This window comes from Lactuca virosa, chromosome 5, assembly GCF_052849685.1.
Source record: "Lactuca virosa cultivar CGN04683 chromosome 5, Lactuca_virosa_CGN04683_v6, whole genome shotgun sequence".
In the NCBI taxonomy this organism is placed as follows: Eukaryota; Viridiplantae; Streptophyta; class Magnoliopsida; order Asterales; family Asteraceae; genus Lactuca; species Lactuca virosa.
The window spans coordinates 278,887,104-278,894,208 of record NC_136430.1 but is presented as its reverse complement, the minus strand read 5'-3'; the positions used below and the strand labels follow the sequence as shown (position 1 = coordinate 278,894,208).

Genomic DNA, 7,105 nt, shown 5'->3' with positions numbered 1-7,105 from the left:
AGAAACATACCCCCAGTAATTTTGGAGGTAATTTTTTCCTTGACCGCTCCTTCCGCAAGGTACTTTGCCATGCAATAAGGTAAGTTGCAAAAGACGTCCGGTGTGATAATACTCCACAAATAAAAAATGTCAAGAGTGGGGTCTTTGTCATCATCCTTCCTCATGTTGATGGTGCTAGCAACGAGACGGTGGATAAGACGATGGATGGGTGAACGGATAAAGCCTTCTTGGGTGGAAGATGGAATATAGACCCGGTTGGCGATAGTATTCCACCAAGTAGAGGCAACAACTCCCTCGGGTAAATCCTTATGGCATTGATCCAAAAATTCCTCGAAATCCTCCGACATGATCACGTTTTGATCATAAATCCCAAGTCTCCATGCAAACTCCGCCATGCTGCATTGGCGTAGCTCTCCTCCTAGGAAAAAACTGATAATATTCGGGCTATAGTAATCTCTACCACCCTGGAATGAGATGGTAGCAAAAAACTCCCAGTATAGCTCTTGGAACACGGGCTCTTGCATCTTGAATAACCGAAGCCACCCATCACAAATGATTGTTATTCTCCCATTTACATAAGACTTCACCAAGTAAGGAGTTAGTTCCTCCTCCAGCCCTGTCTGATTCATCAAATCCCAATTAATTGCATTGGGAACATACATCTCCTTCTGTTTCAGGATTTCTAGCCTGCTTTTTGCACGGACTTGTGAAGATTTTGAGGTAATTTGCGGGAAGTTAAGCCATGGAATGTCTCCATATCCACCTCATCTTGAACTCTGGCCACGTCTAGACATAATTCCTGCAAAACAAAATAAAGAAAACAGCAAACCAAACCCAAAACATAAGTAAAACAGGGCAACTGTGAGGTGTACTCGCCGAGTTCATGAACTACTCGGCGAGTAGTATGAACTGCGAGTTCAAGTTTTCCATCGGTCCAGATTAATCCATCCAAACACTGTAATTTGTGCAGGGGTTTGCTATTCTAAGTCTTATTAAGCATAAATTCACAAGAAATTTTTTCCAAAACCTCCTAATTTATCCTAAAATCAAAACCCTAGATTTGGAGAAAACCCCCAAATCCGATTTTCTGCAAAATGACTACTATAATCTGCCCAAGTTATGATCTTTAGTAAGAATAGAGTAGAAAAACATTACCTTTTTTGCTTGTAAGAGGAAGAACTAAGGAAAGAATTGAGAAATTGCTTGAGAGAGACTTTGCTCGGCGAGCATGTGCTAGGAGGCGGCTGAATGAATTGATTAGGGTAAAAGAGAAACATATTTACAGATTGTAAAAATTATTTTTTTCAGTTAAAATTATGGACTCGCCGAGTAGGATATCCTACTCCCCGAGTAGAAGCGCGAATCTGCGAATTTGCGTACATTTCAGAAAAGACTCGCCGAGTAGTTCACGAACTCGGCGAGTAGCTAACTCAGTTTAACTAAAATTCGAATTTGATTTTTTAGCCACCACCCCACACTTAAGCATTGCCTATCCTCAAGCAATCAGTTTAAGCATAATTTCAGAAAAAGATTGATAAAAATAGATCCTAAAAGTGGAAAACAAAAATAAAACAAAGGAAAAGAATGCAAACTCTAAACTCGGGTTGCCTCCCGGAAACGCTTCTTTTTAAGGACTCATTAGCTGGACTCATTCCCGCTTACGTTTCTGTACTCCCTTCCAGCATTAGCCCTTCTTCAAGTTCTTCATTTCTTGGAATTCCTTCTTCATATCTTTTCACCCTATGACCATTGACTTTGAAAGGTGTTCCATCTCTTGATATTAGCTCAATAGCTCCATGTGGAAAAAATTTCTTTACTATAAATGGACCATCCCAACGTGTTTTAAGCTTGCCCGGAAAAAGTTTGAGCCTTGAATTAAAAAGTAACACCTTAGTTCTTCAAGGGCATTCATTTGCATCAATCGATTATTTCTCAATTCGGCCAAATCAAAGTTACACATCCTTAAAGCCCAAAATGCTTTGTGCTCAATCTCAACTGGAAAGTGGCAACTCTTCCCATAAAGCAACCTATATGGTGTAGTACCAATAGGTGTTTTGAAAGCTGTTCTAAACGCCCAAAGTGCATCATCAAGCTTATCCGACCACTCCTTTTTGTTACTTCCAACCGATCTTTCTAGTATTCTCTTTAACGCCCTATTTGTAACTTCCGTTTGCCCACTCTTTTGAGGATGATAGGATGTTGAAAATCTATGGTGGACACCATATTTTTGCAACACCTTAGCTAATTGATCATTGGCGAAGTGGGTGCCTCTATCACTAATTAGAGCCCTTGGAACTCCAAATCTTGAAAATAGTTTCTTGAGAAAACGTACCACTACCCGAGCATCATTCGTGGGTAATGCTTGTGCCTCCGCCCATTTGGATACATAGTCGACTGCTACTAAAATATATTTATTTCCCTTTGACATTGGAAAAGGTCCCATGAATTCAATTCCCCAAACATCAAATATTTCACAAACTTGAATGCTATTTTGGGGCATCTCGTTTCGTGATGAAATGTTTCCCGATCTTTGGCATGAATCGCATTCTTTGACAAATTGTGTAGCATCTTTAAATATAGTAGGCCAATAAAAACCTGAATCAAAAACCTTCTTGGCCGTATATTGCACTCCATGATGTCCCCCGGTGGGCCCGCTATGACAATGCTTTAGGATTTCCGGACTTTCTTTCCCGGATACACATCTTCTTATCATACCATCCGCACAGCTACGAAAGAGGTATGGCTCATCCCAAAAGTAATACTTAATTTCTGAAAAGAACTTCTTCTTTTGTTGGTGGGTCAAGTCTTTTGGGATGTATTCACTAGCTAAATAGTTAGCTATATCTGCAAACCATGGAATCTCTCCTGCTATAACCAATAAGTATTCTTCGGGAAATTCATCTCCAATCTTGGTTTCTTCTAACTCTTCCAAGTGCGGGTTTTCCAATCTCGAAAGATGATTGGCGGCCACGTTTTCCATCCCCTTCTTATCTCGTATTTCAATGTCAAATTCTTGTAGCAGCAACACCCAACGAATCAACCTTGGCTTAGCATCTTGTTTAGCAAAAAGATACTTAAGGGCAGAATGGTCGGTAAAAACTATGGTTTTTGACAGAACCAAATATGAGCAAAATTTATCAAATGCAAACACCACTACTAGTAACTCCTTTTCTGTAGTAGTGTAGTTTTCTTGTGTCGGGTTCAGGGTCTTGCTTGCATAGTAAATTGGCTGAAAATGCTTGTCAATTCTTTGTCCCAAAACAGCTCCCACCGTAAAGTCACTAGCATCACACATGAGCTCAAAAGGAAGACTCCAATTTGGGGCTACCATTATAGGTGAGGCAGTCAACTTTTCCTTCAACAATTGAAACGCATCAAGACATTCTTTAGAAAAGTTGAATGGGGCGTCCTTCAAAAGAAGTTGAGTCAAGGGCCTTGTGATCTTTGAAAAGTCTTTAATAAAACGCCTATAAAACCCCACATGGCCCAAAAAGCTTCTCACCCCCTTGATATTTGTTGGAGGTGGTAATTTAGCTATAGTGTCTACCTTCGCTCTATCCACCTCTATCCCCATCCTTGAGACCTTGTGTCCTAGCACAATTCCTTCCTTCACCATAAAATGACACTTCTCCCAATTAAGGACAAGGTTGGTCTTCTCACATCTTGCTAGCATTAGATCTAAATTGGACAGACAATCTTCAAAAGAGGACCCGAAAACCGAAAAGTCATCCATGAAAACCTCCATAAACTTCTCGATCATATCGTGGAAAATGGCCATCATACACCTTTGCAAAGTAGCCGGCGCATTGCATAACCCAAAAGGCATGCGTCTATATGCAAATGTTCCACTCGGGTATGTAAAAGTAGTATTCTCTTGGTCTTGTGGGTCGATTGAAATTTGGAAATACCCCGAAAAACCATCGAGGAAGCAATAATATAGACGCCCGGACAGCCTCTCGAGCATTTGATCAATAAATGGCAATGGGAAATGATCCTTGCATGTGGCATCATTTAGTTTCCTATAGTCGATGCAAACACGCCACCCGGTCACCGTTCTTGTTGGAATTAGTTCATTATTTTCATTGGCTACCACCGTCATTCCTCCTTTTTTCGGTACCACCTGCACCACACTCACCCACGGGCTATCGGAAATCGAGTAAATAATCCCGACATCTAATAGTTTCACCACCTCCTTTTTCACGACTTCTTACATGTTCGGGTTTAGTCTTCTTTGGCGTTGAACTACTGGTTTAGCCCCATCTTCTAAGTTAATCTTATGAGAACAATAAGCTGGACTAATTCGCTTGATGTCGGTTATCTTCCATGCTATAGCACCTTGCCTCTTCTTTAGTACCCCCACAAGGCTTTCTTTCTCATGTGTGGTCAAATCAGCAGCTATAATTACAGGTTTTTGTTGACCCTCTTCAAGAAATGCGTACTCCAAGTGACCTGGTAGTACTTTCAGCTCGGTTTTCTTGTTCTGAATGTTGCACACGTCGAGTCCAATGATGGGACTCGTCGAGCCCTGGGCAAATTCCGCGACAGAATGGGATTCTTTGAATGGACTCGTCGAGTAGGTCGAGTCTACTCGGTGAGTAGAATGTTCATCACTTTTGGTTAGCTCATTATAATCAGCTTCCTCAAGCAGTCTCTCTATTTCCAGTAGGTCGCTTTCAGCATCGAATTCTTCATCAAAGGTGATGGTGGAGTTGTTTGGTTCTTCATTATTCCATTCCTCCATTAGTTCTTCCAACATATCAATCAAAAATGTTGTGTCATCACTACTCCTTGCATGCTTCATGGCTTGATCAACCCCAAAAGTGACTGATTCATCTCCCACCCGTAGAGTAAGTTTGGAATCTCGCATGTCAACTATAGCGCTTGCAGTGTTAAGGAAAGGTCTTCCAAGGATGATCGGGACTTGAGGATCCGCTTCCATGTCTAAGACTATAAAATCTGCGGGAAACACGAACTTGTCAACCTTCACCAATAGATCTTCGTATATTCCCCTTGGGAATGTAACCATTTTGTTTGCTAGGTGAATTGCCAGGGAATGTAACCGTTTTGTTTGCTAGGTGAATTGCTATTCGAATTGGTCTCGGTTCCGGGAGATCTAATTTCTTGAAAAATGAGTACGGCATGAGATTTACACTCGCCCCTGAATCAGCCAATGCATGGATAGTAGCTAAATTTCCGAATTGACAAGGTAAGGTTAAACTTCCTGGATCACCCTTCTTCTTTGGTAGTTTGTTCAACATAGCAGCTGAACAATTCTCATTTAGAACCACTTTCTTCACTTCTTACATCTTCTTTCGATTAGTTAGAAGCTCCTTGAGGAATTTGGCGTATTTTGGCATTTGCGCAACCGCTTCTATGAATGGGATATTAATTTGAAGAGCCTTTATGTGTTCTAGAAATTTTTGGTAGTCTTCTTCATTCTTTTCTTGTTTAGCTCGGGTCGGATATGGCAGTGGAGGCTGATATGGCTTAAGAGGAGACTTATTTTTCTGATCAGGTGTAGGACTCGTCGAGTGCATATCCTGGACTCGGTGAGTAGAGTCTGGGTTCAGTTGAGTCTGATTTTGGTTCTGCTCTGCTGTCTCATCCTTTTGTACCAGCTTCGGGTCTTCATTCTGAATAGGGGCCAGAGGAGTAATTATCTTTCCACTCTTAGTTGTCACAATATTTATATGTGCGCCTTTTGGATTGTTTTCGGTGTTACTAGGAAGTTCTCCCGGTGCTCTTTGATTTATTTGTTGGGCAAGTTGCCCCAGCTGCTTCTCAATGTTATGAATAGATGCTTGCTGATTCCTTAATATTGTTCTTGTATCTTGTATTGCAGCATCGTGGTCATTGTGTCTTTTCTCGGATACAGCTACAAATTTAGTAAGCATTTCTTCCAAATTTGGTCTCTTTTCTTGTACCGGCTCCTCCTTTTGGTAAAAACCCCTTGCCTTTTGTCTATATTTCTCCTCCTTCTCTTTCTTGTACTCATCATAAGGAAGCCATTCTTTCTTAGGTTTTCGCCAATCGTCATCAAATCTATCACCACTAGAATAGCATACTTGCACTTTCTTATTCCCGTTTTTGTCCAAATCACAATCTCTAGTTAGATGAGGCCCATTGCAATTCTCACATCCTACCCGAATAGCATGGATTGTTTGATCCATTTTGTCCATCCTCCTATCCATGCTTTTCAACATTGCCATAACTGCCGACAAATCTTCTGAAGCTACATAAGCCGATCCCTGGGTCATATCATTCCTTGGATTGTGGTATTCTCTAGAATGCTTAGAGAATTCCTCAATTAGTTGCTTTATTACCGGGGGTGCCTTCTTAGTGAGTGGTCCTTGCGAGTCAAGTAATTGCCTTGTTGTTACGTGTACTCCATCATAAAAAATGGAGACTTCTTGTTGGATATTAAGATCATGATGTGGTCAATTCCTTAGCAAGTTTTTGTACCTCTCCCATGCCTCATAAAGTGATTCTCCAGCTTGTTGTTCAAAATTTGCTATGGCTTTCTTCAACTTGGCTATCTTTGATGGTGGGCAAAATTGATCAATAAACTCTTCTTTCATTCTAGCCCATGTGGTGATGGATCCGGGAGGAAGTGATTTTAGCCAATCTTTTGCAGCGCCTTTAAACGTGACCGGTAACATGCGAAGCAGAACGGTGTCGCGGGCCACATTAGGAAAGTTAAAGTAATCGGCTATATCATTGACCTCTTCTATGTGCTTGTACGCGTCTTCGTGATCCTTTCCATAGAATGGAATTTCTTTAAGTTGGGCGAGTATGTGGCCCTTGAGTTCGAAGTTGGTATTTTCTGGAATCGCGGGTTGCACGAGTCCCGGACCGGTATCTTCACGCATTCTCTTCTTCCACTCGCCCATGGTAACTACATCGATGTTAGCCATGGTGCCGCCGAATCCGTCTTCTAGATCGCTACCTTCCTCAAATTCGCTTTCTTCCTTTCCGGATTCGTATACGATGTCGTCCTTGATTGAGTCTTCGTTTGCTAAGGAAAAGGTGCTGGATGCTCCAGATTTACTGCTCTTCTCCTTGCTGAAAACGGCTTTGAGATTCTTCAAAGGTGAGTCCTTTGAAG

The 7,105-nt window shown here is 41.4% G+C and overlaps 1 non-coding gene across 1 annotated transcript; it reads left to right on the top strand.

The window, feature by feature from the left end:
- Positions 1–6,423: 6,423 nt before the first annotated feature.
- On the top strand, positions 6,424–6,530 carry LOC145118016 (small nucleolar RNA R71). The gene has a single exon (XR_013713002.1). It is a non-coding gene; the product is annotated as a small nucleolar RNA R71 (small nucleolar RNA).
- Positions 6,531–7,105: the final 575 nt, after the last annotated feature.